This window comes from Haemaphysalis longicornis, unplaced genomic scaffold (assembly GCF_048455015.1).
Source record: "Haemaphysalis longicornis isolate Haplotype H1 unplaced genomic scaffold, Haemaphysalis longicornis Haplotype H1 scaffold_13, whole genome shotgun sequence".
In the NCBI taxonomy this organism is placed as follows: Eukaryota; Metazoa; Arthropoda; class Arachnida; order Ixodida; family Ixodidae; genus Haemaphysalis; species Haemaphysalis longicornis.
In genome coordinates this window covers 22,225,154-22,236,198 of record NW_027526233.1, presented here as the reverse complement: position 1 = coordinate 22,236,198, position 11,045 = coordinate 22,225,154, and the positions used below count along the sequence as shown (strand labels likewise).

The 11,045-nt window shown below is 47.9% G+C and overlaps 2 non-coding genes across 2 annotated transcripts; both read left to right on the top strand.

The window, feature by feature from the left end:
- The first annotated feature begins 5,888 nt into the window (after positions 1-5,888).
- On the top strand, positions 5,889-5,960 carry Trnak-uuu (transfer RNA lysine (anticodon UUU)). Its single transcript has one exon. It is a non-coding gene; the product is annotated as a tRNA-Lys (tRNA).
- Positions 5,961-10,706: 4,746 nt separating this feature from the next.
- On the top strand, positions 10,707-10,778 carry Trnak-uuu (transfer RNA lysine (anticodon UUU)). Its single transcript has one exon. It is a non-coding gene; the product is annotated as a tRNA-Lys (tRNA).
- Positions 10,779-11,045: the final 267 nt, after the last annotated feature.

The following is an 11,045-nucleotide window of genomic DNA, read 5'->3' as shown; positions in this document are numbered from 1 at the left end:
GGTCCCCTTCTCCCCGTGTAGTCTGAGTGGCGCTGGCTACCACCCTCAAGCGTCAGATACAGTTGAAGTAAATATAAATACCCCAGAAAGTGAAGCGGAACACAGTCGCCCAGATAGCCGAATTGGTAAAGCATTCGAGATCTAATCGAAAGGCGAGGGTTCGGTCCCCACTCTGGGCGCGTGTTTTTCTTTCTTTTTGTATCACGTAATTAATAAAAATTAATAATAATGTAACGTCACTAACGGTAAAAAAATTGTTTAACCTTCCCCTATGCCTTCTTTGGTGTTGTAGACTGCCGGCATTTCTTTCTGTATTCCCTAACGAGCCCCTCATTTCCAAACCCTATTATCGCGCGAAAGCTTAGCGAGGGCCTCGGTTCTGGCAGCCTTGATGCCAAGGTAGCATAAGAGGGTTTCCCGCCGGTTGACCGCTCATGACAGGCTGTAGACGTTCGCGTCACGCCCCGGGGCTTGAAAAAGAAGGTCCACTTCTCCCCGTGTAGTCTGAGTGGCGCTGGCTACCACCCTCAAGCGTCAGATACAGTTGTAGTAAATATAAATACCCCAGAAAGTGAAGCGGAACACAGTTGCCCAGATAGCCGAATTGGTAAGGCATTCGAGATCTAATCGAAAGGCGTGGATTCAGTCCCCACTCTGGGCGGGTGTTTTTCTTTCATTCTTTATCACGTAATTAAAAAAATTATAATAAGGTAACGTCACTAACGGTAAAAAAAATTGTTTAACCTTCCCCTATGCCTTCTTTGGTGTTGTAGACTGCCGGCATTTCTTTCTGTATTTCCTAACGAGCCCCTCATTTCCAAACCCTAATATCGCGCGAAAGCTTAGCGAGGGCCTCGGTTCTGGCAGCCTTGATGCCAAGGTAGCATAAGAGGGTTTCCCGCCGGTTGACCGCTCATGACAGGCTGTAGACGTTCGCGTCACGCCCCGGGGGTTGAAAAAGAAGGTCCCCTTCTCCCCGTGTAGTCTGAGTGGCGCTGGCTACCACCCTCAAGCGTCAGATACAGTTGTAGTAAATATAAATACCCCAGAAAGTGAAGCGGAACACAGTCGCCCAGATAGCCGAATTGGTAAGGCATTCGAGATCTAATCGAAAGGCGTGGATTCAGTCCCCACTCTGGGCGCGTGTTTTTCTTTCATTCTTTATCACGTAATAATAAAAATTAATAATAATGTAACGTCACTAACGGTAAAAAAAATTGTTTAACCTTCCCCTATGCCTTCTTTGGTGTTGTAGACTGCCGGCATTTCTTTCTGTATTTCCTAACGAGCCCCTCATTTCCAAACCCTATTATCGCGCGAAAGCTTAGCGAGGGCCTCGGTTCTGGCAGCCTTGATGCCAAGGTAGCATAAGAGGGTTTCCCGCCGGTTGACCGCTCATGACAGGCTGTAGACGTTCGCGTCACGCCCCGGGGGTTGAAAAAGAAGGTCCCCTTCTCCCCGTGTAGTCTGAGTGGCGCTGGCTACCACCCTCAAGCGTCAGATACAGTTGTAGTAAATATAAATACCCCAGAAAGTGAAGCGGAACACAGTTGCCCAGATAGCCGAATTGGTAAGGCATTCGAGATCTAATCGAAAGGCGTGGATTCAGTCCCCACTCTGGGCGGGTGTTTTTCTTTCATTCTTTATCACGTAATTAAAAAAATTATAATAAGGTAACGTCACTAACGGTAAAAAAAATTGTTTAACCTTCCCCTATGCCTTCTTTGGTGTTGTAGACTGCCGGCATTTCTTTCTGTATTTCCTAACGAGCCCATCATTTCCAAACCCTAATATCGCGCGAAAGCTTAGCGAGGGCCTCGGTTCTGGCAGCCTTGATGCCAAGGTAGCATAAGAGGGTTTCCCGCCGGTTGACCGCTCATGACAGGCTGTAGACGTTCGCGTCACGCCCCGGGGGTTGAAAAAGAAGGTCCCCTTCTCCCCGTGTAGTCTGAGTGGCGCTGGCTACCACCCTCAAGCGTCAGATATAGTTGTAGTAAATATAAATACCCCAGACAGTGAAGCGGAACACAGTCGCCCAGATAGCCGAATTGGTAAAGCATTCGAGATCTAATCGAAAGGCGTTGGTTCGGTCCCCACTCTGGGCGCGTGTTTTTCTTTCTTTCTTTATCACGTAATTAATAAAAATTATTAATATTGTAACGTCACTAACGGTAAAAAAAATTGTCTAACCTTCCTCTATGCCTTCTTTGGTGTTGTAGACTGCCGGCATTTCTTTCTGTATTTCCTAACGAGCCCCTCATTTCCAAACCCTATTATCGCGCGAAAGCTTAGCGAGGGCTCGGTTCTGGCAGCCTTGATGCCAAGGTAGCATAAGAGGGTTTCCCGCCGGTTGACCGCTCATGACAGGCTGTAGACGTTCGCGTCACGCCCCGGGGGTTGAAAAAGAAGGTCCCCTTCTCCCCGTGTAGTCTGAGTGGCGCTGGCTACCACCCTCAAGCGTCAGATACAGTTGTAGTAAATATAAATACCCCAGAAAGTGAAGCGGAACACAGTCGCCCAGAAAGCCGAATTGGTAAGGCATTCGAGATCTAATCGAAAGGCGTGGGTTCGGTCCCCACTCTGGGCGCGTGTTTTTCCTTCTTTCTTTATCACGTAATTAATAAAAATTAATAATAATGTAACGTCACTAACGGTAAAAAAAATTGTCTAACCTTCCCCTATGCCTTCTTTGGCGTTGTAGACTGCCGGCATTTCTTTCTGTATTTCCTAACGAGCCCCTCATTTCCAAACCCTATTATCGCGCGAAAACTTACCGAGGGCCTCGGTTCTGGCAGCCTTGATGCCAAGGTAGCATAAGAGGGTTTCCTGCCGGTTGACCGCTCATGACAGGCTGTAGACGTTCGCGTCACGCCCCGGGGGTTGAAAAAGAAGGTCCCCTTCTCCCCGTGTAGTCTGAGTGGCGCTGGCTACCACCCTCAAGCGTCAGATACAGTTGAAGTAAATATAAATACCCCAGAAAGTGAAGCGGAACACAGTTGCCCAGATAGCCGAATTGGTAAGGCATTCGAGATCTAATCGAAAGGCGTGGATTCGGACACCACTCTGGGCGCGTTTTTCTTTCTTTCTTTATCACGTAATTAATAAAAATTAATAATAATGTAACGTCACTAACAGTAAAAAAAATTGTTTAACCTTCCCCTATACCTTCTTTGGTGTTGTAGACTGCCGGCATTTCTTTCTGTATTTCCTAACGAGCCCCTCATTTCCAAACCCTATTATCGCGCGAAAGCTTAGCAAGGGCCTCGGTTCTGGCAGCCTTGATGCCAAGGTAGCATAAGAGGGTTTCCCGCCGGTTGACCGCTCATGACAGGCTGTAGACGTTCGCGTCACGCCCCGGGGGTTGAAAAAGAAGGTCCCCTTCTCCCCGTGTAGTCTGAGTGGCGCTGGCTACCACCCTGAAGCGTCAGATACAGTTGTAGTAAATATAAATACCCCAGAAAGTGAAGCGGAACACAGTTGCCCAGATAGCCGAATTGGTAAGGCATTCGAGATCTAATCGAAAGGCGTGGATTCAGTCCCCACTCTGGGCGGGTGTTTTTCTTTCATTCTTTATCACGTAATTAAAAAAATTATAATAAGGTAACGTCACTAACGGTAAAAAAAATTGTTTAACCTTCCCCTATGCCTTCTTTGGTGTTGTAGACTGCCGGCATTTCTTTCTGTATTTCCTAACGAGCCCCTCATTTCCAAACCCTAATATCGCGCGAAAGCTTAGCGAGGGCCTCGGTTCTGGCAGCCTTGATGCCAAGGTAGCATAAGAGGGTTTCCCGCCGGTTGACCGCTCATGACAGGCTGTAGACGTTCGCGTCACGCCGCGGGGGTTGAAAAAGAAGGTCCCCTTCTCCCCGTGTAGTCTGAGTGGCGCTGGCTACCACCCTCAAGCGTCAGATATAGTTGTAGTAAATATAAATACCCCAGACAGTGAAGCGGAACACAGTCGCCCAGATAGCCGAATTGGTAAAGCATTCGAGATCTAATCGAAAGGCGTTGGTTCGGTCCCCACTCTGGGCGCGGGTTTTTCTTTCTTTCTTTATCACGTAATTAATAAAAATTATTAATATTGTAACGTCACTAACGGTAAAAAAAATTGTCTAACCTTCCTCTATGCCTTCTTTGGCGTTGTAGACTGCCGGCATTTCTTTCTGTATTTCCTAACGATCCCCTCATTTCCAAACCCTATTATCGCGCGAAAGCTTAGCGAGGGCCTCGGTTCTGGCAGCCTTGATGCCAAGGTAGCATAAGAGAGTTTCCCGCCGGTTGACCGCTCATGACAGGCTGTAGACGTTCGCGTCACGCACCGGGGGTTGAAAAAGAAGGTCCCCTTCTCCCCGTGTAGTCTGAGTGGCGCTGGCTACCACCCTCAAGCGTCAGATACAGTTGTAGTAAATATAAATACCCCAGAAAGTGAAGCGGAACACAGTCGCCCAGATAGCCGAATTGGTAAGGCATTCGAGATCTAATCGAAAGGCGTGGATTCGGTCCCCACTCTGGGCGCGTGTTTTTCTTTCTTTCTTTATCACGTAATTAATAAAAATTAATAATAATGTAACGTCACTAACGGTAAAAAAAATTGTTTAACCTTCCCCTATGCCTTTTTTGGTGTTGTATACTGCCGGCATTTCTTTCTGTATTTCCTGACGAGCCCCACATTTCCAAACCCTATTATCGCGCGAAAGCTTAGCGAGGGCCTCGGTTCTGGCAGCCTTGATGCCAAGGTAGCATAAGAGGGTTTCCCGCCAGTTGACCGCTCATGACAGGCTGTAGACGTTCGCGTCACGCCCCGGGGGTTGAAAAAGAAGGTCCCCTTCTCCCCGTGTAGTCTGAGTGGCGCTGGCTACCACCCTCAAGCGTCAGATACAGTTGTAGTAAATTTAAATACCCCAGAAAGTGAAGCGGAACACAGTCGCCCAGATAGCCGAATTGGTAAGGCATTCGAGATCTAATCGAAAGGCGTGGATTCGGTCCCCACTCTGGGCGCATTTTTCTTTCTTTCTTTATCACGTAATTCATAAAAATTAATAATAATGTAACGTCACTAACGGTAAAAAAATTGTTTAACCTTCCCCTATGCCTTCTTTGGTGTTGTAGACTGCCGGCATTTCTTTCTGTATTTCCTAATGAGCCCCTCATTTCCAAACCCTATTATCGCGCGAAAGCTTAGCGAGGGCCTCGGTTCTGGCAGCCTTGATGCCAAGATAGCATAAGAGGGTTTCCCGCCGGTTGACCGCTCATGACAGGCTGTAGACGTTCGCGTCACGCCCCGGGGGTTGAAAAAGAAGGTCCCCTTCTCCCCGTGTAGTCTGAGTGGCGCTGGCTACCACCCTCAAGCGTCAGATACAGTTGAAGTAAATATAAATACCCCAGAAAGTGAAGCGGAACACAGTCGCCCAGATAGCCGAATTGGTAAAGCATTCGAGATCTAATCGAAAGGCGAGGGTTCGGTCCCCACTCTGGGCGCGTGTTTTTCTTTCTTTTTGTATCACGTAATTAATAAAAATTAATAATAATGTAACGTCACTAACGGTAAAAAAATTGCCTAACCTTCCCCTATGCCTTCTTTGGCGTTGTAGACTGCCGGCATTTCTTTCTGTATTTCCTAACGAGCCCCTCATTTCCAAACCCTATTATCGCGCGAAAGCTTAGCAAGGGCCTCGGTTCTGGCAGCCTTGATGCCAAGGTAGCATATGAGGGTTTCCCGCCGGTTGACCGCTCATGACAGGCTGTAGATGTTCGCGTCACGCCCCGGGGGTTGTAAAAGAAGGTCCCCTTCTCCCCGTGTAGTCTGAGTGGCGCTGGCTACCACCCTCAAGCGTCAGATACAGTTGTAGTAAATATAAATACCCCAGAAAGTGAAGCGGAACACAGTCACCCAGATAGCCGAATTGGTAAGGCATTCGAGATTTAATCGAAAGGCGTGGGTTCGGTCCCCACTCTGGGCGCGTGTTTTTCTTTCTTTCTTTATCACGTAATTAATAAAAATTAATAATAATGTAACGTCACTAACGGTAAAAAAAATTGTCTAACCTTCCCCTATGCCTTCTTTGGCGTTGTAGACTGCCGGCATTTCTTTCTGTATTTCCTAACGAGCCCCTCATTTCCAAACCCTATTATCGCGCGAAAGCTTAGCGAGGGCCTCGGTTCTGGCAGCCTTGATGCCAAGGTAGCATAAGAGGGTTTCCCGCCGGTTCACCGCTCATGACAGGCTGTAGACGTTCGCGTCACGCCCCGGGGGTTGAAAAAGAAGGTCCCCTTCTCCCCGTGTAGTCTGAGTGGCGCTGGCTACCACCCTGAAGCGTCAGATACAGTTGTAGTAAATATAAATACCCCAGAAAGTGAAGCGGAACACAGTTGCCCAGATAGCCGAATTGGTAAGGCATTCGAGATCTAATCGAAAGGCGTGGATTCAGTCCCCACTCTGGGCGGGTGTTTTTCTTTCATTCTTTATCACGTAATTAAAAAAATTATAATAAGGTAACGTCACTAACGGTAAAAAAAATTGTTTAACCTTCCCCTATGCCTTCTTTGGTGTTGTAGACTGCCGGCATTTCTTTCTGTATTTCCTAACGAGCCCCTCATTTCCAAACCCTAATATCGCGCGAAAGCTTAGCGAGGGCCTCGGTTCTGGCAGCCTTGATGCCAAGGTAGCATAAGAGGGTTTCCCGCCGGTTGACCGCTCATGACAGGCTGTAGACGTTCGCGTCACGCCCCGGGGGTTGAAAAAGAAGGTCCCCTTCTCCCCGTGTAGTCTGAGTGGCGCTGGCTACCACCCTCAAGCGTCAGATATAGTTGTAGTAAATATAAATACCCCAGACAGTGAAGCGGAACACAGTCGCCCAGATAGCCGAATTGGTAAAGCATTCGAGATCTAATCGAAAGGCGTTGGTTCGGTCCCCACTCTGGGCGCGTGTTTTTCTTTCTTTCTTTATCACGTAATTAATAAAAATTATTAATATTGTAACGTCACTAACGGTAAAAAAAATTGTCTAACCTTCCTCTATGCCTTCTTTGGCGTTGTAGACTGCCGGCATTTCTTTCTGTATTTCCTAACGATCCCCTCATTTCCAAACCCTATTATCGCGCGAAAGCTTAGCGAGGGCCTCGGTTCTGGCAGCCTTGATGCCAAGGTAGCATAAGAGAGTTTCCCGCCGGTTGACCGCTCATGACAGGCTGTAGACGTTCGCGTCACGCACCGGGGGTTGAAAAAGAAGGTCCCCTTCTCCCCGTGTAGTCTGAGTGGCGCTGGCTACCACCCTCAAGCGTCAGATACAGTTGTAGTAAATATAAATACCCCAGAAAGTGAAGCGGAACACAGTCGCCCAGATAGCCGAATTGGTAAGGCATTCGAGATCTAATCGAAAGGCGTGGATTCGGTCCCCACTCTGGGCGCGTGTTTTTCTTTCTTTCTTTATCACGTAATTAATAAAAATTAATAATAATGTAACGTCACTAACGGTAAAAAAAATTGTTTAACCTTCCCCTATGCCTTTTTTGGTGTTGTATACTGCCGGCATTTCTTTCTGTATTTCCTGACGAGCCCCACATTTCCAAACCCTATTATCGCGCGAAAGCTTAGCGAGGGCCTCGGTTCTGGCAGCCTTGATGCCAAGGTAGCATAAGAGGGTTTCCCGCGGGTTGACCGCTCATGACAGGCTGTAGACGTTCGCGTTACGCCCCGGGGGTTGAAAAAGAAGGTCCCCTTCTCCCCGTGTCGTCTGAGTGGCGCTGGCTACCACCCTCAAGCGTCAGATACAGTTGTAGTAAATATAAATACCCCAGAAAGTGAAGCGGAACACAGTCGCCCAGATAGCCGAATTGGTAAGGCATTCGAGATCTAATCGAAAGGCGTGGATTCGGACACCACTCTGGGCGCGTTTTTCTTTCTTTCTTTATCACGTAATTAATAAAAATTAATAATAATGTAACGTCACTAACGGTAAAAAAATTGTTTAACCTTCCCCTATGCCTTCTTTGGTGTTGTAGACTGCCGGCATTTCTTTCTGTATTTCCTAACGAGCCCCTCATTTCCAAACCCTATTATCGCGCGAAAGCTTAGCGAGGGCCTCGGTTCTGGCAGCCTTGATGCCAAGGTAGCATAAGAGGGTTTCCCGCCGGTTGACCGCTCATGACAGGCTGTAGACGTTCGCGTCACGCCCCGGGGGTTGAAAAAGAAGCTCCACTTCTCCCCGTGTAGTCTGAGTGGCGCTGGCTACCACCCTCAAGCGTCAGATACAGTTGTAGTAAATATAAATACCCCAGAAAGTGAAGCGGAACACAGTTGCCCAGATAGCCGAATTGGTAAGGCATTCGAGATCTAATCGAAAGGCGTGGATTCAGTCCCCACTCTGGGCGGGTGTTTTTCTTTCATTCTTTATCACGTAATTAAAAAAATTATAATAAGGTAACGTCACTAACGGTAAAAAAAATTGTTTAACCTTCCCCTATGCCTTCTTTGGTGTTGTAGACTGCCGGCATTTCTTTCTGTATTTCCTAACGAGCCCCTCATTTCCAAACCCTAATATCGCGCGAAAGCTTAGCGAGGGCCTCGGTTCTGGCAGCCTTGATGCCAAGGTAGCATAAGAGGGTTTCCCGCCGGTTGACCGCTCATGACAGGCTGTAGACGTTCGCGTCACGCCCCGGGGGTTGAAAAAGAAGGTCCCCTTCTCCCCGTGTAGTCTGAGTGGCGCTGGCTACCACCCTCAAGCGTCAGATACAGTTGTAGTAAATATAAATACCCCAGAAAGTGAAGCGGAACACAGTCGCCCAGATAGCCGAATTGGTAAGGCATTCGAGATCTAATCGAAAGGCGTGGATTCAGTCCCCACTCTGGGCGCGTGTTTTTCTTTCATTCTTTATCACGTAATAATAAAAATTAATAATAATGTAACGTCACTAACGGTAAAAAAAATTGTTTAACCTTCCCCTATGCCTTCTTTGGTGTTGTAGACTGCCGGCATTTCTTTCTGTATTTCCTAACGAGCCCCTCATTTCCAAACCCTATTATCGCGCGAAAGCTTAGCGAGGGCCTCGGTTCTGGCAGCCTTGATGCCAAGGTAGCATAAGAGGGTTTCCCGCCGGTTGACCGCTCATGACAGGCTGTAGACGTTCGCGTCACGCCCCGGGGGTTGAAAAAGAAGGTCCCCTTCTCCCCGTGTAGTCTGAGTGGCGCTGGCTACCACCCTCAAGCGTCAGATACAGTTGTAGTAAATATAAATACCCCAGAAAGTGAAGCGGAACACAGTTGCCCAGATAGCCGAATTCGTAAGGCATTCGAGATCTAATCGAAAGGCGTGGATTCAGTCCCCACTCTGGGCGGGTGTTTTTCTTTCATTCTTTATCACGTAATTAAAAAAATTATAATAAGGTAACGTCACTAACGGTAAAAAAAATTGTTTAACCTTCCCCTATGCCTTCTTTGGTGTTGTAGACTGCCGGCATTTTTTTCTGTATTTCCTAACGAGCCCATCATTTCCAAACCCTAATATCGCGCGAAAGCTTAGCGAGGGCCTCGGTTCTGGCAGCCTTGATGCCAAGGTAGCATAAGAGGGTTTCCCGCCGGTTGACCGCTCATGACAGGCTGTAGACGTTCGCGTCACGCCCCGGGGGTTGAAAAAGAAGGTCCCCTTCTCCCCGTGTAGTCTGAGTGGCGCTGGCTACCACCCTCAAGCGTCAGATATAGTTGTAGTAAATATAAATACCCCAGACAGTGAAGCGGAACACAGTCGCCCAGATAGCCGAATTGGTAAAGCATTCGAGATCTAATCGAAAGGCGTTGGTTCGGTCCCCACTCTGGGCGCGTGTTTTTCTTTCTTTCTTTATCACGTAATTAATAAAAATTATTAATATTGTAACGTCACTAACGGTAAAAAAAATTGTCTAACCTTCCTCTATGCCTTCTTTGGTGTTGTAGACTGCCGGCATTTCTTTCTGTATTTCCTAACGAGCCCCTCATTTCCAAACCCTATTATCGCGCGAAAGCTTAGCGAGGGCTCGGTTCTGGCAGCCTTGATGCCAAGGTAGCATAAGAGGGTTTCCCGCCGGTTGACCGCTCATGACAGGCTGTAGACGTTCGCGTCACGCCCCGGGGGTTGAAAAAGAAGGTCCCCTTCTCCCCGTGTAGTCTGAGTGGCGCTGGCTACCACCCTCAAGCGTCAGATACAGTTGTAGTAAATATAAATACCCCAGAAAGTGAAGCGGAACACAGTCGCCCAGAAAGCCGAATTGGTAAGGCATTCGAGATCTAATCGAAAGGCGTGGGTTCGGTCCCCACTCTGGGCGCGTGTTTTTCCTTCTTTCTTTATCACGTAATTAATAAAAATTAATAATAATGTAACGTCACTAACGGTAAAAAAATTGCCTAACCTTCCCCTATGCCTTCTTTGGCGTTGTAGACTGCCGGCATTTCTTTCTGTATTTCCTAACGAGCCCCTCATTTCCAAACCCTATTATCGCGCGAAAGCTTAGCAAGGGCCTCGGTTCTGGCAGCCTTGATGCCAAGGTAGCATATGAGGGTTTCCCACCGGTTGACCGCTCATGACAGGCTGTAGATGTTCGCGTCACGCCCCGGGGGTTGTAAAAGAAGGTCCCCTTCTCCCCGTGTAGTCTGAGTGGCGCTGGCTACCACCCTCAAGCGTCAGATACAGTTGTAGTAAATATAAATACCCCAGAAAGTGAAGCGGAACACAGTCACCCAGATAGCCGAATTGGTAAGGCATTCGAGATTTAATCGAAAGGCGTGGGTTCGGTCCCCACTCTGGGCGCGTGTTTTTCTTTCTTTCTTTATCACGTAATTAATAAAAATTAATAATAATGTAACGTCACTAACGGAAAAAAAATTGTCTAACCTTCCCCTATGCCTTCTTTGGCGTTGTAGACTGCCGGCATTTCTTTCTGTATTTCCTAACGAGCCCCTCATTTCCAAACCCTATTATCGCGCGAAAGCTTAGCGAGGGCCTCGGTTCTGGCAGCCTTGATGCCAAGGTAGCATAAGAGGGTTTCCCGCCGGTTCACCGCTCATGACAGGCTGT